This window comes from Amblyomma americanum, chromosome 1 (assembly GCF_052857255.1).
Source record: "Amblyomma americanum isolate KBUSLIRL-KWMA chromosome 1, ASM5285725v1, whole genome shotgun sequence".
Taxonomy (NCBI): Eukaryota; Metazoa; Arthropoda; class Arachnida; order Ixodida; family Ixodidae; genus Amblyomma; species Amblyomma americanum.
The window spans coordinates 145389135-145415955 of NC_135497.1; the positions used below are offsets into that span (position 1 = coordinate 145389135).

Genomic DNA, 26821 nt, shown 5'->3' on the forward strand with positions numbered 1-26821 from the left:
GTCGTGCAGAACGGGCGCGCGCCATTGGAGCGGCCGTGGAATTGATCCAGCGCGTAAGAGCCGAGCTGCGGCTCTTTTATGCCCGCGGGGCTGCTCTGCTGGGCCGAGGACTGAACGCAATGCCGCGCTAATGCACGCTGCAGTCGATGCGGGGCAACAGCTACGCGCACCGCCGGTATATACGCCCTACGTGGTTTCGAAGCCGAAGCGTTAAAGCACGCTACACCTCCAACAACAAACTTTTGGATTGCACAAGGCAAACAGGTTCAGCTACGGAGGCTAAAGTAATGGCTCTTACCCCTCTCGCTCTTCTGAACCGGCAGCAAAAACGGCAGAAGGTTAGGGCACAATTTCTGCTCGCGGCGCACACTCTGCATTCTTCGAGGCTGTCGCCATCGAAATTAAGCCGCTAACAATGTTTCTAATCAAAAGCTGCGAGTAATAAGACGTGAACCCAATTAATCATGCATCCAAAAGGACGGAGACGTTGGTATTTAATGAGCTAAGTTGCTTCCGCTAGGAATTTAATCCTCGGTACATCGTCCTTTGTTATCGCAAGCATCGCAAGCACGTTGACGGCGCTTTTATCCCCTCTCTGTGAAGAAACGACTGGTTTCATATGTGCCATTTATCGGGCGAACACGTGCTAAGCACATGTGGCTTGCAGTGCTGGTTCCGGCAGCGCAAAGGACAAGGACTGACAGAGGTGGAAACGGACACGGCGGTGTCTTTGTGCGCTGCCGGAACCAGCAGTGCAATACGAATTAGCCAAACAGGAGACGACTTTCAGTGGCTTGTACATGTGCGAAAAAAAGAATGTTCTATTCTCACGCTACGTGTCTGAACACTGATGATAGAAGTCTAGCGCCCCGTAAAACTGCACTGTGGCAATTTCTAGAGTGCGCCTTAACCTATAATCTCGCTATGTTTGTGCATGAGGTGCCAGAGGAGTATAACCTCTCCGCTTAAGCCAACATCCGCTCAACGTGTGAAAATCCAAGGGACAATAATTGCCCCGGTATAGTGCAAACAGCGGCTCGAAGGGGCCGTCCAACCATTTTCTTTATTTTTTTCCCGTATACAATATCTGCGCAGCTCCACAATGAACTTGTAGAAACTCATCGTCTGCAGCAGTGACTTTCCTTTTTCCCCAATTCGTGCAGCTCAGGAAGCGAGCACAGGCAGATTGCATATTTTTGGACTTCTCGAAAGCGTTTGACACTGTTTCACATGAGCTTCTCTTTCTTAAATTAAGCAATCTTAACATAGACCCTAATGTCCTTGCATGGCTACAATGCTTTCTTTCTAACCGTTCACAATTCGTAACAGCGAACAATATAAACTCTCATTCTTTGCCTGTCCGTTCCGGCGTGCCTCAGGGGTCAGTTCTTGGGCCCCTCCTTTTTCTCATCTATATAAATGACTTACCGGCTAACATTTCTTCAATTAATCTTTTTGCCGATGATTGTGTTATTTACCGCGAAATTAAACATGGTAATGATGTCTCTTGTCTTCAATCCGATATTAACAAGGTTCTTGACTGGTGTTTTACTTGGAACATGCAACTAAACATTAATAAGTGTAAACATGTACGCATTTCTCGTCTCTCTAATGCCCCTTCTTCTTATCACATTAACAACGTGTCTCTCGAAACCGTGTCATGTTATAAATATCTGGGTGTTTACGTTTCTTGTAACCTGTCTTGGAAAACTCACGTTGAATACATAATAAATAACGCTAATCGCATGCTTGGGTACCTTCGCAGAAATTTCTCACGTTCATCTACTTCAATAAAATTATTACTTTATAAAACATTGGTTCGGTCCAAGTTAGAATATGCTGCATCTGTCTGGAGCCCTGGCATCGATTCACTCGTTTCAGATTGGGAAGCTGTACAGAACCGCGCATGCCGTTTCATTCTTTCTAATTATCACCGAACAAGCAGTGTAACCGCCATGAAATCAAGTTTGTCCCTACCACTTCTTTCCCACCGCAGATCAATAGCCTCATTGTGTCTCTTTCATAAAATTTACCACAACAGCTTTCTCAATCCTAAGCTACTGTCTAGACCATGTTACATATCAGCACGCGTTGATCACCGTCATAAAGTTGGAATCCCATCTTGTCACACCAAATGTTTTCATGACTCATTCATACCCCGAACTTGTGTCAGCTGGAATCACCTTCCCCACGACATCGCAGGTATTTCCGATAACAATGCATTTCGTAAAGTCCTTAATGCTTCTTTCTGAGTAGGTGTCGTTTATTACTGTATAAAAATTGCCTTTTTACTGTCTACACACTGTTTTAATATATCCCCACTGCATTCTAATCTTATTGCCTTCCTGTGTTTTCACTTTTTATGTATTCCTGATTTATTTTTGTTTTCCCTCCTTGTTGTTGCTGTTTAGGCTGAATTTTTATGTATTCCCACTCCCCTCTGTAATGCCTTCGGGCCCTGAGGGTACAATAAATAAATAAATAAATAAATAATTAATCTAGAGATGACCGCGTGAGCGAACGCGGGATTCCCTACGGCTCGGTCCGGAGCTCAGCCAGCCGCAGTCCATCATCATTTGCACTCGCTGCCACGGCTCCGCGAAGCCTGCGGTGCTCGAGACGGTGCGAGTTCCGTCCTTCGTCTAAGCCGCCGCCGAGTTCAGTGAAAAGGTCTAAAGCCAGCCGCGGTCCATGGGCTTTGCTCGAGTATCGAAGCGATCCGGGTCGATCGAAGGTAACGCGCCGGAGGCTTCAGCCTGCGCGCCAATTCCGGACGCGGGCCGCCCTCTGCAATTGCCCCGCACGAGACCGGTGCGGAGATGACCAGCCGATACGAAGTGTTGGCGCAAAGGCACAAAGGGAAACCTTTGGTATACGACCGAGTTCCTGGCCTGGATTATCTTCTGCGCAGTTCACTACCGGCGGCGACACAGCGGGGTTATTGAGAATGGCATTCATTGGTAGAGCGAAGTGTGCTATCTACGACCTCGTTTCCTGTTTGCCGCGCAGGCTTCAATTCGCAACATTTTTGCGTTAATTTTTTTTTTAGAAAAGGAGATAGCATTTAAGCTGACGTCCACGGGTGTCACGAACTTCGCTGATTGTTCGAGGCAGGCGATGACGTCATAGAGGTCACGTGACCACAAAGGACCAATATCACAGAGCACCACCCACAGGGAGCAAGATCCAGTCTAGAATTGAGCCCCGACTCCAAGGACATCTGCGCCGCTGCGCACCGGGCGTACGGCCGTCGAGGGGCGCCACCTTCGGTGCGCCTTCGTCTGCCGAACCTGCGGCGCGGCATAGGCGCGAGCGCGCACCCCAGATATGAGGCGGGGGCAAATAGGAGCATAGGGTACCGCGCTGTGGGCTCAAACGGGAATCGAACCCCAGCCTTTATGGTTGCAAGCCTGGTGCGTTGCCTCTGTACCACTGAGGAGCGTTCTAATTAAGACCATTACTTAGTTACAACGCATAGTGTCTATAGGGCAATGCTATCGCATTACTTCATTAATCAAGTGCTTAAGGAGGCCCCCAATTTTTTACCAACTGCCTTCGCCTCCTGCGGCAAGAAATAAATCTCCCTTCTCGTATTGTTCCCAATTCACCGCAGAATTAAAGAAAGCAGCTTCTTGCGCTACGTTCAACGCGTGTATATTGCTGCTGGCATGTTGGTGCATGCTCTGCACAGATATAAGCTGCTTGAGGCAAGAAAGTGCAACGAGTACAGTAACAAGGTGTAGAGCCGTTTCATTTTCTGGTACGGCTCCACTGAGACAAGAGATAGGCACGATTCTCGCGGGCCGACGCACCCACTACACGTTGGGCAGATATTTAATTCCCTTCATTTATTACACATGCCGAATATATCGGCAATGGAGACTGTTCAGCTTGTTACAAGAGACATATAGCAAGGTGCCTCTTTCATCATCAGTTATATTTTACCAATGGCGAAGATAAAAAAATTTGCCATTAATTACTTGAGAATTTTTAAAGTGTAAGCGTCTTGTACAGGTTGAACTTCATATTAGTGCTGTAACGCCTCTCTCTTATGCCTTGCTCGACTTGATGCTTCTAAATACAAGTGATCATACATTTACCACCGTGCTCGCTTGCTGGTTGAGGTCCACAATACAGTTGTGCTTCGTCACCACAACTGTAAGTTCCCACTCAATTATCACTCCACTTCCCCCTCTCCCAAGAAAAAAAAAAGCTTTCGTATTGTCCGCACGAAGCATTTTACAGTCTGCTTCCCATTGTCTTTTGCAGCTCGACCAGCTTCAAACAGACTTCCCGAAGATATCTGACCGCGTCATTCATTCTTTCCTATGCTGCCTTTAGAAGTGCGCTGTTGTCAGTTGCATTGATTCTAATGCGTACGGTCTTTGTTTCACTAGCTGTTCTCTTCGCTTGAATGTAAATAAATATCTCTTGAAGCCTTCGATTTTGTTCTGAAACCCCCCCCCCCCCCCCCCCCCCGCAAGAGTGTTATTTTCCTATTCTTTGCGTTTTCTTTAAGTTATTGTCCTTCATGGCCTCGTATTTGGTGGCTCCATTGTTCTCTAGACTTGTGCAAGACACTTTGATATGCAGATTATCGCGTTTCTTTTTCGGTGCAGTTCACTTGAGGCCTAGCTCCTGCCGTAGTCACATCCTCTTCATCAAACTGCTTGCATTGTTTCCGGGGCAAGAATAACCCGCGAGGAATCTTCAGAGCTCTCAACAACTCGGCAATCTTGGGTGCCGCCCACTCCGTGTCTCTTGGCGTCCGGTTGGCGCATATCGTGAGCCACTAGCGAGAACGTGTCGAGGCCAGTGACACGCCCACGCTTCCGTTGCCAGCACTGTTAAGCACAAAATCCTTTAGGCGTCTATTCTCGGCAAACTCACTCGAACACCGCACTAAAACCGTGGTGAAATTGACGCCGAAAGCAGCGGTATTAAAAGCAGAAACTGCCGCCCAAATTGCATGCATCATAGCGAAGGAGAGAAAGATCAAATTTTTCTCCCCTACGCTCCGAAAGGGAGTCGAACCGAGACCAGCTGAAATTGAGCAAACCCATGTACTGGCGCCTCAGACCGCTCATGCATCCCCCTTTTTTTCACTCTATTTGGGCAGATCTGCAGCGCTAGAAAACACACCAAAAAATGCTGAAGTGCCCCAGCCAGCCCGGGATTCAAGCACATAATTAAAAACTACTGAAAGCAATAGATTTGTCAGTCATTTCAGGTGGCTCAGGTTTGTTGCATGGAGCATCTTGAATAAATTTTACGCTTTAAATGAAGTTTTCTCTGACCGAGTGGGGATTTATTTCGGCGTGCGTTACTGGCGTTCGCATCTTCCAAATACTGTAGAGGCCCAGAATTAATGAGCATATCGTACGGAACTTTCTCGTTTTCTATGGATAGAAAACGGATGGCGTACGGAAATACAGACAGTTAACTTTTCAAGGTTCTTTGCAGGATGTCGAAATTTAAAAAAAAGGAGGATATCAACAGCCAATCAGGACATGTTATATAGTTCCCTGTTTCTTACTGACTGTACAACTGACTTTCCAGGGTACAAAAAGGTCATATTATTTAGCCAGGTTAGGTATAAAGTTTGAAAAAGAATTATTTAACATTTGGTTTTGCCGCCATCTTCCTAACCCTTTTCCGCAACTCCTTGTTTTCATACATAGGCTCAGTTACTGTACATAAACGCTTTAAATGAATACCCCTTGCCGAGGCTAAGTGATCAACCGGCCTACTGCACGTACACTGCCATTACGGAATGTCGGGCGCACAGGCGGCGCATTTGGAACCTAAAAGAGCCCGCTCACGATCTGCGCATCTGGAAGGAAGGCAAAGAAAAGCAAGACATCAAAAGTAGTAACTGGACCGATGGAAAGAAAAAAAAAACGCAGCACTGGAACCCATTGTGCTGTGTTTGGTTTTTCTAGGAGAGACGGTGCCGCCGGCTACAGAGCAAACTGCTCGGTAAACAAAGATCAAACCAAACGGGAGTTTAAATGGTTGGCGTTGCCCTTTAAACTCTATAACTGGAAACATTTACTCCGTCAATATGGTGCAAAAATGTGGTAAATGACCCATTTTACTCCCTTCACCCAATAATAGGGCATAAAGAAGGATTCTTCTCTTTTTTTAGCTTCCATTTTAACATGAAGTTTCTGGTCTCAGTGCTACCCAAGCGCCACAGTGCAGTAAAAAAACATCACTTTGCACCGGGAGTCCCTGCACCTACACTCTAAACACGCATTTAGGCCTGCATGGGAGTAAACACAGAGTAAGCTGCCCTATAGCGCATTTGCTTTCATAAAAGGGAGTGCGCTAGAGTACAGCTTACTCCCCTTTTTACTCTTTTCTGTTCAGAGTTTAGCGTCTCGTCTGCTTCTGGCCAGTCGTGTGATAATGGCAGTGAGCGACGTCCGCTTGGTTACCATCGCCGATGGACTGGTGCTCGCTTGTGCTGCTTCAAAGGCTCATGCAGCGGTACAAGATGTCAGCCTGGAGCCGTTTTTCCGCAACAGTAAGCCGCATTAAACTGCTCTTCTGAAGCCTCCACCGAGCTCCAGCCATACGTGATGTTCCTTTGTTAGCGTAGCGACAATTTGAGAGCCTCCGCTTAGGCCTGATTCTCGCAGCATTTCTCGGTGTTATTCGCACGGTGCGTTGCAGCACACTGTAGTTGCTGCATCAACATGGAACTGCGATGGAACTGAGTTTCAACGCCGGGCTCTTGATTGATCTGATGAGGCTACATTGTTCCTCAATGAAATTAAAAAATCGAGGTCTAAAGACATGAAAATGAAAGCAGACACTGACATGCCAGATTGTCTTCGGTGGTGATCTCATTTTCAACTTGACCTGCTCTGGTTTTTAGTTAACTATATGGTGGTGCACGACCATGAAAACTATCATGAGACCCCTTTTTACCTCCAAATTATTGATTCTAAGGTAACATCGCTTTATCTGCGTTAACACGCAACCAAACGAGTTCACAAAACACAGGCAGACGACTCCTGCCGCCTCCGCCTTGGCCACCGCTGGGTTTGCAGACAGCGGAAAGAATGCCTGACGCGTGGTCACATAAGAAACGGCGCAGTTGCCCAGGATGGGTTGCCGGCTGCCCTGACACATGCTGTAAGAATGGGCCCGAGAGAGGATGAATAAACATGTCGCCATTTTTGTGTTCCATTTCTATCAGAAGTAAAAATTTTACTCCCTGCAACTCCTAAATACCTGCCTTGGATAGAGGAGTAAATGAAATATTTCTTATATAGGGAGTAAATAAAACCTCCCCTTGGGTGGGCGCTAGAGGACAAGCCATTTACTCCCGTTCGGATGTATTTTTAAGTGTGGCATGCTTGTAATGTATGGCGCCACTTTCAGTACGCTGGTAATTGCTGCGCGAAAGCATAGGACGCGTAGCCTGCCACAGTGACACGATGGGCCAGGGCGTAGAGCATCATCATTATCCTCGTCGCCATCCTTGTTCTCTGCCGCGCGCAGTCTAACACACCAACCCAAAGAGAGAGAGAGAGAGAGAGCACCGTTCATGTCTTGGGTGTTCGTTCTGCGCTTCCACGTGCTGGGTGAAAGTATAGTGCTGAAGCAGTAGGAATGGAGCGAAACGAGTTCGTATTGACGCTTACTTTTAGGCAGAGGTTGTTGGCTACAGGTGGGGTTAGCCTCGCGTTAAATCGGTCGGCATTTGCTCCACACGCATCAATTAATAATTAAAACCAAAAGTTTGTGGCGCAGTTCTGAAACACAGCTAAGCGCATGCACAAGAGTGAAAATGCCGCTGTTACTATTTGCAGTCCGGTTCAGTATCCTGAACGAATTGCAGGATAGGGCGGGAAGCCTCCCTGTTAACTGTCCGGTTTGCATGTGGGTAAAACACGTCTTGTAGAGAAACGTGTCGCGCCCTTTGAGGGAAGAGAACAGGAGACGCTACGCGGGCTTGAGGCCGGTAGTGAAAACGGCTCTACCCTGTCACCAACTTTATGCTACCACAAAAAGAAGGCAAGAAGGCGGCAAATGACACTGAATGCTGACTAAAGCAGGTGAATGCGGCGGTGCGTGAAGCAGCGAAAGCAGCAAGGGACACTACAGAGTAGCTACTTTTGCAGGCTGGTGCACGGGAAGGAATGGCGCTACAAAAACAGGACGCTGGAAGAGGAACACAACGTCGTGCTTTTGTCGCTACCCGAGGCGTCAAGAACGTTGTCCAGCTCGAAAAAGATAAAGGGCGCTCGTCAGGCAGCGAAAGCGTCGACAGACGCCGAGTGCGCTGCCCAGCTGGAAGATGAGAAGCTCATGTTGGCAGCATGTCAAGCTGCGAAAGCAGCCAGGAAGGCAGAGCCCAGCTCAATGAATAGCATCGCGCGAAGGCGGCGGCACGTCAATCATCCTAGAACCATTCAGAGAGTGCGACTAGTGCCATCTATGATCGCTCCAAAAATAAGCTATCCCTTCATTGGATTTCATCCTTAAGCCCACTCCAGAAGACGACAGCAGATTTTTCTCCTCGCGCCGGGGCAACGTCCTCCTATATAATTGTACTCGAAGAAAAATATCCTATGATCGGTGGCTGCTTCACTGCAATACGACATACGTGTTGTCTATGTTGGCTTGAGACAATAAAACACGTTGTTCTCAGGGCTGGCGATTGCTTTGTAATTTCATCTTTATTGACTGCAGAGAGGTTTCGCGGGCTCTTCACTTTTCAATGTGCTTTAAGCTCAGTGACTTGGGAGTGTGCTTAGGTTCAATCTCGTAAACGTTCCGCCGACCAGGGAGAGGTCCCATCTGTTTCCCTCTCTCGCTTTTAAATGAAACACTATTTGAGCACTTGCGACAGCTTGTGTAGTGCTTCGTCTCGTGAAGGCTTATTTTGCCGATGGACGTTTGTGCCCAGTCTGGCGTGGTAAGCCATATATAAAGACGCCGCTGCTTCCATCGCCAATTTACTGTTCAGTTTACTATGGCCTGCCGGGTCACGATATACTTCCACTTCCACGACTGCGTGCCAGCTGTGCTGTTTTCAGCGTACAGCAAGGCACTTTCAGCTACATTTTCTAACAAAATGAACGCGACAACATGGTCCGTTAAGATCAAGATTTAAGAGAGGTGGCTGCCTGTTTTCTGTTCACTACCGTCTTTGTTGCAGTTGAGCTTTAACATCGAGCGCTGCGAAATGGTTAGGCGGAGACGTCGTTTTGTGCTGAGATGTACTCCAATGAACCGTAGAAGGAGGAGCTTTGTCGCTCGCAGTGTGCTGTTCAATGTTGCTCCTTAAGTGTGCGTTTTATCTGCTTTACTACACGTAAACTGCGTATCAAAAAAAGGACACGTGTTTTGAATCTCGAATGTGACCCAGTTCACTGAAACAAATATTATAATGATCCTTGCCGGTACTTGCGTCTGAGAGCAGTGTATCTGCAACATAGATCTGCTCTTCCTTCCACCTTTGCTCACGTGCTGCTTCTACCTGCCTCTAATCTTCATCCATTTCGTGTTCATGCATTCACTGCGCTCCTCTGTCGCTTTCTTTTTCAACTCACGAAACTGAACTTTTACTGTTAGATTCGGTGAAATAAGCAGCGCTATTCAATTCTCATGAGCTGTAGATTCCGAAGCATGAGCTACGCCGCGCCGCAGTGCCCACAGGAGATAATCGTCTGTTCCTTGATCAAACAGTCTGCTGCACAATTATTGCACTTTAAAGGTCAAATCAAATGCTAGCGCATTGTATTGATTCGCGATAAAACAATAAAACGTGGCAATGGCACGGCTCCAGCGGCTCTAGAAACGTGTTTCATATGAAACCGCGATCTGAACACCACACCAACAGCGGCGCAATAAACGCGGTCCTTACGAGGTCATTTGCAGCACGCAGTCATCTGGATTTACGCAGTTAGAGGAAGCACCGTTATCGAAGACCTTGTTGTAGGCCTAAGACGTATAGTATTGCAGTTTCGGAAGGGGTTTACGTTGTTCCTCCTCGGTTTCGAGACCACGCACCGCCTTGTTCGGGGAAAAACGCTTGTACACAGGCAGCTGGTGCGGTTACCTCCGAGCGATTTCAGAGGACGACCATCATCATCGTTGCTCAAAAAGGAAAACATTCTGGGCCTTTTTTCGCGGGCTCTCGTTCTTATCTCCTTCACTAGCAGCGAGCGTTTCGAAGCAGAAGATAAGATGGACCGATTTATCAGCTTCAACTATAAGCTCAGTGTTGCTGGTGTGTTACATACACCTGTCCAGACTATAGTTGTCATAGCGGAGATAACAGCGGCGACTAGAAAAGACAGCCGGGAAGCACGGAGGCATTGAAAATTACAGAAACCTGTGACTACAGCAAATATTTGGTTTATGGGGGTTTAACGACCCAAAGCAACTCAGGCTATGAGGGACGCCGTAGTGAAGGGCTCCGGAAATTTCGACCACCTGGGGTTCTTTAACGTCCACTGACACCGCACAGTACACAGGCCTCTAGAATTTCGGCTCCATCGAAATTCGACCGCCGCGGCCGGGATCGAACCCGCGTCTTTCGGGCTAGCAGCCGAGCGCCGTAACCACTGAGCCGTCACGGCGGCCCTACAGCAAATATTTACACGCCAAAGTCGACAGAGTGGTTTTGGAGTGCGCCGTTTTGAGGTGCTCTGGATCAACAGCGATCATTTGGGGTTGTTTAGCGTGCACCGATGTCTCAGCGCAGGGACGTTTTTGCGCATAACTTCCAGAGAAATGCGGCTGCGGTGGTTATAGGATCGCGCCTTCGAACTCATGCTCAGAAGCCGAACGCTCTACACTCGGTGCACCCCCGCGACGGGCAACCGGTATTGTATATGGTGCAAGGGAAGGCGATGTCCGAGACAGCACAGACGCCTCCCTGCACGGCTGCTGCTGGATGCGAGAGTGAGGACAAAGAGCTCCCGAAGTGCAAAACGGGTGCCTAAAACAGAGCTCACAAAGCCCCTAAAGTAGTGATCGGAGGGCTCGGAAAAAAATCACGTTTTTGAAAGAAAAAAAACTGCTTTGTTCAGTTATTTTTTTCCGCAGGGAGGAAAACTTACGTACTTACTATAGGTTGAGGTCGACAGAAGAAGACCACGCCCGCACCACTAATGTATCGCGGGTGATGAAGAAAATCTAATTAACAATAAAAGAAACAGGCATAGTGCCAAGAAAATAGATAAGTTTTGATAAAGATGAAAGGGGGAAAAGGTTAAGAAGATGAAAGCAGGAAAGAGAGTAATGTTAGCCTTTTCACTACGTGGGCGTCCAATGTAGTCTTGTTTTTCCTTTCTCTTCCTCCTTGTTCGTCCTCTTGCACGGGCATATCGTCGTTTATGCGTCTTAGTCCGCAGGTGCCGTGCTGTGTTGACTGATTACGTTGTTATGCTGCGTTGCCCCGTGGAAGTACGCTAACCCCTTGCCTTGCGGCCACATGAGTGACTTCGGGGGGCAACGCAGGCATGCTGTTAGTCGTATGTTTTCTCCATTATATTTTTCACCATGTCCTGTAATATTTCAACTAGCTTTTCATCTTTCACTCTCTGATTTTCTCTTTTATATATTTTTTTCAAGCTTTCCTGTCAATATTTTTCTTTCATGTTTCGTTAAGACACAGTTCGGCAGGCAATGATCGAAGTCTTGCGCTTCAGAACCGCATGCAAAATTACTCTCTGTCTTGATGTTGAATCGCTGGAAGTAAAATGGAAATCGTCCGTGTCCAGTGATGGCTTGTGATAGGTGGTGATTGGTGGCAAATTTTTGTGGTATTTGCTTAGTACTCCCAACCCAATCAAACGCAAATGTATTTTTTTCCTGCGTTCTGCCATATGCTATTCCATTTATTTGCAATTTCCGTTGTCTGTTGCTTTTTTATGAACAGTGTAGGCTTTTCTTCCTCTCCTGTATCTGGCGCTTCTTTCGCTAACTGATCATTGCCAGTATTCCCACTGTGTCCTTTGACATAGGTTAAGAATGTTAGGTGGGAAAAAAAAACAGGACGTGGCCTAGAGGGCTAGTAAATAAGGTGTAGAGCAATTATTCTAGTGAATATTCAAACTGTGATGGAACCGCTGCGGTGGCTCAGTGGTTATGGCGCTCGGCTGCTGACCCGAAAGACGCGGATTCGATCCCGGCCGCGGCGGTCGAATTTCGATGGAGGCGAAATTCTGGAAGCCCGTGACATCAGTGCACCTTAAAGAATCCCAGGTGGTGGAAATTTCCGAAGCTCTTCACTACGGCGTCCCTCATAGTCTGAGTCACTTTGTAACGTTAAACCCTCAGAAACTAAACCAACCAAACTGTCATGGACGGCTGCATAAAAAAAAAGCTATTTAAAATGCAAGAATGTGCGGTTTATTTAGTATTATGTCTCAGTGCTAAAGTAATTCTGGATTGAGCCATCACATCATGCTTACCTCTCAGTTGGTAAGGAAGGAGTGAACGACAAATGCCGCGCAATTCTTTTCTAGATGAGAATGCGGCTGCATGTGGTGATAATTTTAAGACTGGATTTTTTAATCAGCTGCTAGTTCTTCGCTACCGCACATCTATGCCTAAAAAAAAAACCTTCCTCAAGAGTAAAAAAAAAATCAAACGCTAGTCTTTTTTCGTCTTGGCAACATTACAACACTTATTACTTCTCATTTCTGAAAAAAAAAAACACAGCTGCTAAATGCCAAGCGTGGTGGTGATAGAGAAACGAAGTGTGGTTAATCACAATACTCCGCTGCTTTGGAACGTTTTCGGACACTACGTGAGAGTCCATAATATTTTGCAATTTTTTCTACTGCTTGACTTATCACCTTGCCATATTCCACCGCCGAGAGACGCCCACTTAATGAGTGCTATTGACGGCCGCTGTAATGCGAGCCTTCGAAGCTCGAAGGCTTCAAGCCAGTAACGGTTCTTACCAACAATGCTGTCCTACAGATGTGTATCGTTTGTGTCAGCGCCTCGTGAAGCATCTTCTGGCAGTTAGGAGGAATTTGTTCAACAGACGTTACGAGAAGGTGCACTGATCGGCTTGTCTGCATGTCGGCTTCCTTTCTTCCTTGGCGCAATCAGCTTTCGACGCCATACTCCCGGATCTCACAATCTGCTGGATTGGCTTCTGAAGAGACTGCAACTGAACGGGAGGGACCCTTGAAGCACCGTCGTGTACACCCTGACCAGATTGTATACCCTCCGGTACCCACATCTAGATCGCACCTTTCAAGTGTTGCTCCGTTTGCGGCTTCTTTACTTTACCATGGCTGAGAGTGCAAACAAAAGTAACCACCATCGACATCAGTGGCCAGCGAGTTGGAGTCTTCGGGAACCCAAAGCACCAGGCAATAGAGCATATATTTGAAAAAGAATCCATGAGAAGAATTTTCGGTGTCAAATTTCGGGCGCATGGAGATATAAATTATTTGAACATTTTTTTGTTTTAGAACCTTCCCAATGTTTCCAGTATTTAAAAAACGTTTCTTTTTCATAATATTTTTATTTCAGGATCCGAAATTTCTGAAAATTTAACATCTCTTCTGTATAGGTTCTTCCTCTTCATACTCCAGTTGAGCTGACTTGTGTTCTGCTATTTTGGTCATGCTTTAAGGCACCTTTCAGGAGCTTAATGACTGATGAAATGCAGATGCGAGAGAATAGATCAAGGATGAGTTGAGCACAGATTCCCTAGAAGTATTCCGAGCGCGGGGAGCGACAGAAAAAAAAGACTGAATTTTCTCGCTGCCTTGGGTGTGGCCTGACGTCCTTGGTGGGTGCAATGTGCAGGTCTCGCAGGGAACGACAGGACACACCTTTCAGTTCGTGGCTGCATGCTTATGCCTCACAGTAATGAAGCATTTTCGTGGATTTCGTGCGCCAAAAACTTGTACGGGCGCTTGTACGTGTACTGAGAGGCGATGATGTGCACCGGCTTGGTTTGTACTTTAAAACCAGAAAAGGTCCACACGCATTCGTGAGGCTACTACACCAATGCGCGTTTCATACTGGGGAAATTTACATATTTGGTTAATTCAGGAATGTTCACCAAATCAGTGGAAAAAAAAGTGAAGGAATGGATGCAGGAGGGAGTGAGAGAAGAAAGGAAGAAAGGGGTGCCATAGTGGAGAAGAGCTCCTGAATAATTTTTATCACCTGAGGATCTTCAACGTGCACTGACATCGCACAGCACACGGGCCTCTAGAATTTCGCCTCAATCGAAACGCGGTCGACGAGGCCGGGTTAGAACCCGTCACGGCTTGTACCAGCTAACTCGCTTCTCTTGAGGCGAAAAAAAAAAAAATTGCCGCGTACGCTTTATACAAATATGCTCCGAACTTCGCCGGACTAAGAAAAACCAGTGCTGAACTACGAAATATTCTCAAGCAGAACAAAACTTTTGAGCGCAGTTACAGCGGTGCAAAAAAAAAAATAGTGAGTGGACATAACAACGTGCTCCAGTATGCGCTGAATTATCATTGTTTGACGAATTTAGGAAAAATCGTCATAACGACACGACGTAGAAAGTTTCCCAGAAATAAAAAAAATTATATATGTCAGATTTATTTAATGAGTAGCTGATAACCTGCAAGTGTAGTTTATCTCGTAGCAAATGCAAAGGATCAGGAGAGTTTATCAAGGCGAGCGTGGCGGCAGTGAACCGAATTGTGAAGAGTCGAGAAGAGTGAAGAGACGGGCAGCACGTCTGAAGCGCATAAACGTGAGACACCTAAACACTTTGCAAGCGCTTCGCTGTAGGTCCGCAGACGAACGAGCGAAGCAGTCGACGACGAATTTGCCGCCTATCCGCTGCTGCCGTGTTCTCTCTTTGGCTGCCGAATAGTGTACACCGTTCGGGTTCGGGACGGTGAGCTTTTCACCCACCGCTATATCCGCCTGCGCAGAAAATGTACTAGCGGACAAACATGGCGTAAAGTCTCTGATCCCCTACACAGCGCGAGAGAACCGCGAATCAGGAGGCCGCGCTGTGCACCCTTGTGTTGCACCAACTACAGCCCAAAACGCTAGCACTCGGAGTTTCTTCTTAATGAAGACAAAGACAAAAAAATTCGAGAGGACACTTTACGGTTCCTGAAAGCACATCCTTGCACGCACAATCTGTCACTTTGCGACTTTTCATATGCGATCTGAAGAGGTTAAAAAGTGTGACCATCTTAGCCAGCGCACCAACACGACGACACACAGCGGCAGCCAAGTGCCATCGCCAAGAGATCGCGGACCTTGCTGGCCATAAGTTTTGATATCGAGCCTCTGAAATGGACGGTGCTGGGATGAAACAACGCGCGGAGCACGCGGGTCTCGCTTTTGCGGTGCTTTCACGAGCAAGCGCTGCACGGCGCTGCCACTCGCTCTTGGCTCCGCGGAGGCGTCGCGCCGGAGGACGTCAGCTAACACACGATACCCCTGGCACGCGCCCTGGCCGCAAGGAAATTACGATGGATGCGGAGACGCTTGCGAAAGCATGCACTCGGCCGTTTTATCTCGCCGACGGCCCAGCCGAGGGACGCGAGAAGGTCCGGTTTCTATCATTTATTTCGCTGCCTTCATTACGCGAAAGTGCTCCACGATACCCGCATTATGAGAAGCATACATCTGAACAAAGTGCACTCGGAGATCCCGTATTGCTCCCGCAGCCAATGACTGATTACGGCGAGGTAACAATGACACGTAACCACAGACGTCTCTCCAAGTTTAAAAAAAAGGCAAACTTGGGGCGTGTACGTAGGAGTGACGCTACAATGTGCGCACGCGTGGAACGAGTGGTAATTTGTAGAAGTAGAAAGGAGCTACTGCCCGTTTCGTTTCCGCTTGTGTGAACGCCACAGACGCATAGCTGGCGATTGCGCCTCCTTGCGTGCTTTTCGGTTCTGCCCGCACTCCCTGACGAGTACTGAATCAACATGTCGCGTTCTTGAAGGATGTCCTGTAATAGATGAGTCTGTTATAATTCAACTTTGCAGGAAATTCACAGTGTGTTCACTTGACACTCTTCTTTATTGCAATGTTGTCAGCAAGCGGTATGCCCTTAACATATGTAGAAACGTATTGAACTGGAGATTAGTAGCTTTATTTGCTCTTACAGTATTGATATTTAGTTCTTTTATTTCTGCAGCGTGCGAGCTCTCTCTCCTAGATAATTTCTGTCATGAACATCCACAGTAAAGAAAAACAAAACTATGTGAATCAAGAAACTCAGCGAAGAGCTTTTTTTTTCTCTCTCTTTCTTTTGTAAGTACCACCTCAGCAGGTTGCGCACCGTGCTAGACGTGTTATCAGATGGCGCCGAAAGAACATTTAGCGAAATGCGGAATGGATATGGGCTCGAAGTCGACTAAACACGGCTTCCCAGCATGCCATTATGACTCATCGCCGGCGCGGTGGGTGGGCCTCCAGCCGCCGATTTGCCGCTTTACCCATTTGTTCAGCGTAAGCTTCAGGCCTTTCATTAGCGCCCGCCTGGATCCACAACTCGATACGCACTAGAGTGGCTCGAAGCACTGGACAGCGAGGAAGAAAACAGGCCCGTGCGTGGCTGTTTCACGATGGGCTCAAAACACGTCTCGTTCTTCGGTGCGTACCATTCATCCAACGGCTCCTGTCAGCCTCGCACCAAGCGAGCTGTTGGCACCGCACTGGCGACACACGCACAAGGGACCCAAGCAGTGCGAGGCCTTTCCCGGTAACGACACCCTGGCGTGACCTGCGCGCCGGCGCTGCCGCTGTCAGTGGGCGGCAGAAATGAAGCTCAACCTGTGCGTCCTAGTTTGCACGTGGGCGGTGCACGGCGCATGAATCCAGAAAGAAGTGGAGCGGCCGGGTGGCGTCGGAAACAGGCCACGCATCGCCTATACACCGAGCGTATCGATGGCAGTCATCATCATTACTTGGACTCAAGTTCGCTCAGACAAAATATGCGATCGATGCTTCCGTTGCCAGTTTCTCGCCTATCACTGTCACTCTCAGGTTTCGAGACGGCAAATGTCGAGCAAGCCCTTCGTGCAGTGTCGGCTTCTACACCCGGATTAGCGCTGAGAGCCGCATATAACTATACCAGAACGCGATATTTGATCCACCGTCCTGTTCGTGAAACAAAAATAATCACAAGAAAAACAAATGCGAAACGAACGGGACAAACAAAAGGCCAGTTAAAATGTGCTTCACGCTTACCAGGTTGTCTAAATGCCGAAGTCCACACCTACAGCAGCTGGGATGCGAAATTCTCACTCTTGGAAAATGAAATCGTGTGCCTTATTGAGCGGAAAGGGCTCTTGTCTACTCTTGTTCATTTCAGTGGTATGTAATGGTTATGACAGACAGACCGCCCATTGCTATCGTGGTGCGTGTGCGACTTCTGAAGACTGCAACCACGCAGTGCCATTGCGGCGGCGAACAGGAAAACATCCGCGTTGAAAATTCAGTCGCTTGCATCGGAGACCCACCAAAGTGAGCATAGATTCCCGGATGGACAGATGGAAAAACTTTATTGAGCGAGCGAGTTTGGACCCTTGAAGGGCTCAGAGCCAGTGCCATGGCCCCACGTGGCCTGAACACATGCGCGTAATGTGAAGATGGCCGCAAACAGTGATCCCATACGCGCACTGTTTTGTCATGGCAGGCTGACGCGCACGCAAGACAGGTAGATAATGCGGAAATCACAGAAACGATCTTAAAGGGGACCTGAAACCCCTTTTGAGAAGAGTACGCTTGCTTAATTACTACGTTGTGCTGTCATGAACGCATCAGCCAAATAATACAATTTTACACGTATCAGAGAACCCACAATGGCGCACAAAAGTTGGCGAGCCCTTTCCGACGACCTTTTCATACTCGCGCCCTCCTTCGTTTCACGCTGCTGCGTATGTCGGCTATTGGTTAGATTATTCAGACGTCACGCAGCTACCATGGCTGCGGCCAGTCAGCAGCGTTGCTCCGGCGTTGCTCCGAAATTCCCCCCGAGTAATTTCGGCACGCGTCGGCAGCCGACGGTGGGCCGAGTGGGTGGGGTGCAAAAAGGGACGAGAAGAAAGGGAAGGGCGCGGTGGCTCTGAAATTGAGACTTTGTCTACAGATAACCAAGCTTCTAACAAACGCCTTAAAAAAATTCTTCATTGAGGATATTCGTGAAGCGGCGTTCTATAATATCGCAGGCATATTGCAACTTTATGCCAGCAGCATGGTCTCTCAAGTACAGCCGCATTCGCTGTTTCGCGCTTCACCAGCCTGGATGGTACGCACTCTGGCAACGATATCCTGCGTTCTTCAGGCAGAACTAATCTAAACGATACAAACTAGAAATGTCTGTACTTGACGAGAAATCTCCCAGCCAAGCAAGGCGCTCCTGCTTACCCTGCTGTCTTCGCTTACGAGCGCTCACACTTCGTAGCGCTCGGCAGTCGCCTTTGTGAACGGTCTCTGTAAAGCAGTAGCCGGTGGGTGCCGAGGTTTTAAATGACCCCTTTACCAACACGCCTTTCCATCGCGATGCCCTATGCGTTTTAAGCGGTCGGTAGGATGTCAGTGCCTGCGCACTGTGTGGGCCAGGCTTGTTCCAGGTGCACTAAAGTGCCTCCGAAGTGCACGTTTGCCGCACACTTGAGATATTTTTTTCCGGTTGCCGATCGCCTGCGGGTCCGGGTACTGGAGTGCCGTTCACTTGCGCCTTATCTAAATATCGCTAATGCACAATTTCAGGCAGAAATTGCACACGCTCCACACAGCTGGGAGACCGGACCGAAAAGGTCGTTTTTGCCTATGAAGACCGTTTTCTTTCGGCGCACCCACTTACCCACGCGCTACCCTGACGTCACACTGGTTGAAAAGAGGGAGAGGTCTACTGGTCCGCACTCGAATACAAAGCGTTCTTTATCTAAGGATGCATGGACCTTGTAGGGCTCAAGAGCGGATGGTTTAGCACCGTGCTCAGCACTCTGACAATTGCGAGAAAGTGTAGGCAAATGCAAAGCAAATTCTATTTCTGCTCTGAACTTTCCCAGGCCGCGTGGTTCCCCGACGCGCCGCCTTCTTCCTTTGCGACCAACTACCCCGGTCTCACGATCGGCATCGCGGCACTGTGCACTATCATTATGCGCGAGGAACGACAGGATAGCGACCGCGCCCAATTGTCGCTTTGCAGCCGGCAGTTTGGATTTAAGCTGTACGAGCACTGGTTGCTCTCGTAGTATACGCTTTACCATTCGAGTTTCGTTCGCGAGGTCTTTGTTGGCCTTGTTACGAAACGTATGCATTCGTCTCTCGTCCATTCACGAGGAACGAGAAAAGCCGCAACGGTGAGGCTCGTGGGAGGGTACACAACAGCAAGTTCTCGGTTTCTGGCACGACGCTTCTCGGCGAGTCCGTGTCGACTAACCAGCGGGACGTTCGGACTGCAGCATATGCCCGCGCGGTTAGCCGACAGCCTACACAAAGAAGTTTGTGCGCTGCTTAGAAAATTCACAGAACAACGTAAAGGAGAAGACGAAGTACTGCACACAACGAGAAGCGTGTGCAACCCGAGGGCCGAAGGCAGGTGTCGGCTTGGTACGCGTCCACAGTCACGTTCCTTTAACGGCCATCGTTCAGGCCGGTCATTCGTAATGTGTGTTTTTTCAAAAGTGCCCAGACTATTACACTTGTGCGCCGAACGCCACTTCGGTTGTTACGCCCGTGGCGCTCTCTACGGGCTTTGGATCCGGAGAGAGCGAGACTGCCCTCCCCGCTGCCTGAATCATCTGAGCCGCCAGGTTACCTATTACACACGAGGCGGCCTGGGATAATAATTGGTTTTTGGGGAAAGTAAATGGCGCAGTATCTGTCTCATATATCGTTGGACACCTGAACCGCGCCGTAAAGGAAGGGATAAATGAGGGAGTGAAAGACGAAAGGAAGAAAGAGGTGCCGTAGTGGAGGGCTCCGAAATAATTCCGATTACCTCGGGATCTGTAACGTGCACCGACATCGCACAGCTCACGGGCGCCTTAGCGTTCTGCCTCCATAAAAACGCAGCCGCCGCGGTCGGGTTCGAACCCAGGAACTCCGGATCAGTAGCCGACCCGCCCTGGTGGCTCAGTGGTTACGGCCTGGGATCGTTTGAAAAACCATTGTACGCGAAGTTTATTTATTCTTCGCGGCGAGGCAAAATGCCTGATCGCAGAAAAATTCACGCGAGTTGCTGCTATTCGCAATATTCCGTAAAGGTGACCTGCTTTTCGTGTTCCTGTGTAACGCCGTGTTCCTTCGCTTCGGTACCTGTCTCGTCTTTGTGCCAGTACTGGCGCAGTCCTTCAAATCCAAAGGTGCCCAAAACCTGGCGAATCGGGTTTAGCTGATCGAATTGACAGCTGACGTGAGAAATTAGCTCGCTCTCGTATCAGCTTTGACTGACTGCTTTCGGTGCTTCATTGGCATCTGATTTATGAACGGGACGCTTCATCAACGGTGAAAATGCATTTTGCCCGTTATGTGTCGAGCATTAATTGTACAATATAATGTGGATTAGGCATAATCTACTGCGCTAACACAATACCAACATTGATAACGGGCTCAGCCACGGACAACCGCCACAGTGTCGTTTGCGCTTGCTATTTCAGCCACAGTTAAACTGTGAACTGGTGATGCGGCTACAACACGATTCGTCGGGTATCTTGACCCAAAAAGCTCCGATAAGATTGGCACAGAGACGACGAGATAATGGATGGGAGCCACGGAGTTTGCATTTACACAGGAACGGGCCCGAACGTCTCATAATAATGGCATTCGTTCGTGAATTCTAACGTCCATACCTAGCGGCGAGCGCCCCCTTTGAAACTGAAGCGCAATTTCATGAGCGAATTCTGCACCGTTCGAGACTCGTCGCATCTTGCGGACACAGCATGCACGGCGAAGCGAGGAAAACGCTTTTTGGGCCAGCTAATCTGCCACCATTAATTGGGACGAATGAGAAGGGGCGGCCGCTGAAGTATCCAGTCAGATATTTCAATGGCCGCTGGCCTGCAGCATTGCATAAGCGATCGCGGGGAGCGTCAACTGCCGAGCTTCCAAGCAAGGCACCGGGTGCTTCATTGGAATCCTAGGAATCGTTAGGCGAAAATGCGTCGCAGGTACTCAGATGCGCTGCACAATACGCTGTGCAATATCCGGGAAATTTTCGATTTCTTCCGCTTGAAGCTCTGTCGCTGTTTTTCACGTGTATTCGAATCTTCGTTTCGAACTGGTTCAGGTTTGAACGCAAGGATGTCTAGCATCCAAATTAAATGACATGTGAAATTAAATACGCACTCCGCTTGTTCTTTACTAATCACTGTAATACTGCTATATGATTATGAGAATCTTGTAGTGCTTTGCCTGTGATGCTGTAATACTCTGGGTAGTACACTTTTAACTCGTTATTTCTTAACCTAACAGTTGCCGGATATCACGAGCTGTGATAATTTTAATTTTATACTTTTCGCGTTGTTGTTCACATCTTTTCTCTCTTGCTCTATTAAATAAGGCCCCACTTTGGTGTTCCACTTTGACACATTTTTGTGCACTCGTGTGCTTCTGGTATCTCCGTCTTGTCAACACGCATGCAGCAGGCTTCCGCTTCATCTCGAGGGGCATTAGATATCAGACGTTGGGAGCTGACTATGGCGTGCGTATACTTATCCCAGTCCGCACCATGGCTGCTTCTCCAGCTGGCCGAGTCGTACCGATCCGAGCGCTTCTGCGTTCGCGTTTACTGCCATCACTTTATGGGGGAGGACAACCTCTTAGGCTTTATCACTCGGCTGCAACCCAATCACAATGCGTGCGCGTGCCGGTTTCTCTCCGTCCTCCGCATGCCCTTTTTGAGGAACATTCGCGCTGGACTCATTCTCTTGCAGGGCGCGGCGCGCCAGCCATCGCAACACCCGGTGCCGACGGGGCATCCCCGCGCACGAACTGCTCGCACGTACAAGATGGCGCGCCTGCGCTCGTCAGCTCTCACTTCGACGGATGGAAGCTGCACCACAACTGCGGTGTGACCGTGAAGTTATTTCCGCCGGCGAATGCGAGTACATAATTAACGCGTCCTTGGACTCGAGAAGTTGCCGCTCGCCGCCTCGGCGTGGATCAATTCCCCTCGAAATTAGGCAGACGGGGGGAGGCATCGGCGTGCACTTGGCCGCCGGCACTTACCGGGATTTAATCTGCGCGCCTCGCTGCAGGCAATTAGCGCCAGGGCTACCCATGCGCGCGGCTCATTGCGCCTCGCGTATGCAAGCGGCGCACGGAGCTGCGCAGCGCCGCGGAGCCCGTCGTTCGGCCCCATCGGCGACCGCCGGGCTTGGCGGGGAAGCTGACCCGGCGCACATGAACGCACGCACACGCTCCCGCCGGCTCTCTGGGCCGCCTGGGAGGAGCCGTGGAGTTGCACGGCAAGGGAAGAACCAGCAAAATAAGTGCGCAAAACTGGCGTGACTGCAGCGAAAAATCGGGGAAGAGAGGAAAGGGTGCCCGGCCTTTCATTGTTTCCTAAGAGTGGAATGAAGCGAGCGTTCGGCTCGCCAAAAGAGACTCTTGGATGCAATAAGTACGTGCAGAGAATACGGTAAATTAGGTCGCTCTGCGATCGCTTCCTGTGTCATGGAGGGATTGATGAGGGAGGGGGCGGTAGGGGGGAGGCGAACACCACCACCCCCCCTCCCCCGAACCGAGAAATTTACATAGCTAAACCATGCTGGACCCCAATTGTTGTAAGAAAAAAGTAAGAAATGCATGGTTCAAATGAGACCACCTTTCCTAACCGCACTCTCCAAGAGTAACCCACAAATCTGCCCCTGTCATCTGTACTGTATTTTTTTACATGTGTGACTCTACGCTTTAAAAACACTTACTGGCTCAGAAAAATACCTTTCCTAGCTACTGATAACCAAAGAACACAGGCCGCATATTATCTAGAATATTGCTTTCACGCCGTTTTACTTTACAAGTGCATTCGAGGAGTGGAGTTGAAGTGAGCGGAGATTCAGCAGATAAAATGGAGATTGAAGGTCAGGTCGTTATACATTAATTCAGCTGATATCACTCGGCTGTATGTTGGGCTGCTATCAGTGACGGCCACTGCAGTGCATGGCTCTGCAGCAGTCGTCCTGCGCAACGCATGCCGTCGTAGGCAATTTCTCGAAAACAATGCCAGCTTGCGAAACAAACGATTCGTTAATGGAACCTGTACGAATTTCTTACGCGTCATGCGTAGGGGGTGGAACGAAAAATGTTTTGGATTACTTCATCTTGGGGCCGTATATAAATTGGGCGATGCCTTATTTCGCCCCTTTGCCATCGGTGATAGCAGAGTGACATGATACAATGACCGATAGCTCCTGGCACCAGAGGCGGCAGCGACCAATGAAGTAAAGGGTCAAAATAATGAACCGGGTTACAAAATGCCGGCCCTGAGCGCTGCTAAGAGTCGCACATTTTCTCTTCGCACAATAGCCATCCATTCAACTTATGCCGCAACATAGCATACCGCACAGCGAAGACTCTAACACGAGAATTGTGCCATGACTTATGCATGAAGCGAGAAAAATCTGCGCCCAAGAAGCTGGAGGGACTTTCAGCCCGAGGAAAATTATGAATTTACAAATGCTGTCCATGGTGTTGGCTGATAATTCTTGAGTATAGATAACACAAGTCGGCTTCGCTGCCAGTATATAGTACTGGTACCGTACTTTTGGTGACGCATTGTCTACTTCAGCGGCTGTTTCGTTACTTATATCGTCTCTCTCGGATTGGTTCCTGTATACATCAGTTGACCACATCAGCATCCATGTACTTGTTCCACAGGTACAGTCGCGGACAGAAGTAAATGGACCACGCTTTGCTGATCAAAGTCTTCTGACCCGTTAAATAGCGATAAGCAGTGTGTGTTTTGTGCATCTGCTCAAAGAATTTACTTTTGCCTTTGCACATCAAGGCTGCAAGCATTCCTATTTACGTTATACAATGTGACAGAAGAGTTTGAATGCGGAAGCGTGGTCCATGTCGTTGTTGCTGTTTCTGTCCGCGAAAGTGCGTTTTCTTCTTCTAATCACTGTGCAGCTAAAGGCGCTCCTTTAATCCTCCATATTCGAGCTTTGTGGCACCCAGCGGTTTTTTCTCAGGTCAGTTCTCTATACCCTGAATAAACATCACAAGCGACACTTGAGCGCGTCAGCGGGTAAATGTGAACAAGATAGTGCATTAAAAATATATTCCCTATCGTGAGCTATTCTTCTCAAATCTCGGAACTATAATTTTAAAAATTCATGTACACTTACTACTAAGGAAGGAATACATCACGGTTTACGCATAATTCATTTAAAACGCCTCGTTCAAAAGCTGGTTCGCTTGTCCATACATGACTGAATGCATGGCCATCATTTGTTGTCTGCATACTCATGGCCAGTAATTTCTCACGGCAACGTATTTTGTAGCGCGTGCGCTGAAGAAGTTTGAAGTCTGCTTCATTAGAGGCCTCGTGGTCAAAAGCGTGTTCGACGAAATGACGTTTGGGAAAACCGCGAGGCCTCTGTCCCTGCGAAGACTGCAACGACTTCCGCAGAGAATGGGCACTCACTTTTTGTATTCCGTGGAGCAGGATTATCGACGACTGTGGTTACGCTAATCGGGGGCCCCATGTTCATTATCTTCAATCCGCGAAGCAACCGGGTCCTCGCTTCAGGCCCCGTGTGCTCGCGAGGTCAGCTAATCAATGCCCTCATTTGAGCCGTGAACGACGACGAGGTGATAGAGCAAATGAAAGCAGCGCTGATTCCCGTCCAGCGTGGCTAGCACGGCTCTAGAATACCTCAACAAAAGAGCACGACCAGCGTACGATATATAGAAAGTTGTCAGCGTTCACGAGATTTTCTCCGGATCGCCGTCTTTGCAAATCCCCTTGGAAGCACCGCTGGCATAATTGGACACATTGTTGGTAATCATTCCGACTTGAGGAGCGGCAGGAATGCAGAGAGGGCAGTCGGCGGGGGCTCGTTTAATTAACGCGAAAGCAGACGGGGCGCAGCGTTTGCTACTGTTTTTGCTTCGACGCGGAAGCTCTTCCTTTGCGTGCTGTTTGTGCACGTTCTCTCGGATGACCACAGGCCCGAGATCGCATGGCTCTTAACCCTGAGAGCCCGGCAGTGCGTTGAGAATAACGCACACGTGAACATGATATGAAACATAGAGCTGATTTCGTATCGAACCACAAGGCCGGAGTGGATTACCAAAGAGTAACGCGATCAGTTAAATACGCCTTCACTTTGTGACCGCAGACCTAATGACCGAGCGGTCAGTGACAGTTGTCAAGTTTTTGTGTCCTTCAATATAGAAAACACCTCGACCGGAAGCAGCTTACTGCATGGAAATGCGAATAGGTGTCCCTTCTCGCAAATAATTTATGGGGGGAAAAAGCCCAGCCAAAAAGCCCGGCATGTTTCTTATGACAGAAATACAGAAAAAGCGGTATTTCTGCCATGTGCACCGCGTGCGGAGATAAGAGTGAGCCCGGGCGTCACGCGCGAAGCGCTCCCGTAGGATAAGCGCAGCATGCATGTGGTACGCCGTAGGTAGCTTACTGTGCTTATCTGCCTCCACCAACGAGGACCGCTAACTTGGTAGAGGACAGTGAGGCGTCCCCCGGAGACGAGGGCAGCAGCAGAGGCAGTGTGGCCGGCTCGGGCGAGGCTGCTGCGATGGGCCGCCCGCACGGCCGCCGGCCCCGGGGGAAAGCTGCTGCAGCGGCAGGCCGGACTCGCAGCGCAACCCGCTTGGCGCAGCTCTCGCGCTCGGCGCTCCGGCCCCAGGCAGCGTGGACTGCGCCGTCCGCAGCGCGGCGCTTGCGCCTTTTGCTCCCTCTCGGCCGCCGCTTCGGAGCTCACGTGACGCGCCGCCGGTGCAGTGGAAGAGAGCGGCAACCGCAGCCGACTTCCAAGATGGCGCTCGAGAAACCCGCCCATCAGAGGCCCCCAGCGAGAGCCTGCGGCCAATGAGCGGCGCCCAATGGTGTCACGTGGCCGCCGTAAATTGCCCCGCACTTGACCGCGGCGCGGGCTTCGTTTCTCAGCGCTGCTTGCTGGTTCCGACAGAACCCCCCCCCCCCCCCCCCCCCCCTTTCTGCGTTGGGGGTCCGCACGCCAGGCGGCCCAACGCGGGAACTGAGAAACAAACTCGCGGTCGATAAGTGTCGCCGACGCGAGAACCGCGCGCCCCGTGTTTGTTTGCAAAGATCAAGGAACTGAATGATCACTTGGCGGTCGCCGCCGCGTCGAGCACCGCCCCGGCCGACGCCTCATCCTCGTCTCCCCTCTTTCCCGAATCGGATCGTCATCGATGCGATCCCAAGCACTCTGTCCCGTTATGCTAGTTATCACTTTCCAGCGAAATTCTGTAAAGGAACTCGCAACCACACTAGTAAGACTGGCGTCGCATCGCTTTCTGATTCTGCAGCGTTTGTTTTGAAGCCATACTTTTATGACGCTCGTTGCTTCTAAAATATGCCGCCAATAGGCGTTTTTCATTATTGCTCCATTATAAATATGACCCCGGCACAGGGCTAATTTTATTTCACTCTTTATGTCAGCCCAAAGTGAACTGGGGCGTAGGCATTTACTGAAGAAATGGTTCCCCGTTGAGCGGACGGAATGAGGTAAGTAAACGGGATAATTTTTCCAACATACTGCTTCAAAACATGCAAACAAGGATGAAGTCGCTACATGCACTCCTTGACAGATTAATAGATGTTCATGAAACAATGCATATAAACGCTGCACGGAACATCATTCAGTTTTGT

At 49.1% G+C, this 26821-nt stretch overlaps 1 protein-coding gene across 1 annotated transcript in view; it reads right to left on the minus strand.

Annotated features, from left to right (window-relative positions):
• Nucleotides 1-25876, minus strand: part of LOC144113828 (ubiquitin-conjugating enzyme E2Q-like protein 1) — a 63577-nt gene extending 37701 nt beyond the window's left edge. The window contains exon 1 of the mRNA XM_077647167.1: nt 25608-25876. The gene's annotated coding sequence lies outside the window, so the exon portion shown is untranslated. The remainder of the gene's footprint in view (nt 1-25607) is intronic.
• Nucleotides 25877-26821: the final 945 nt, after the last annotated feature.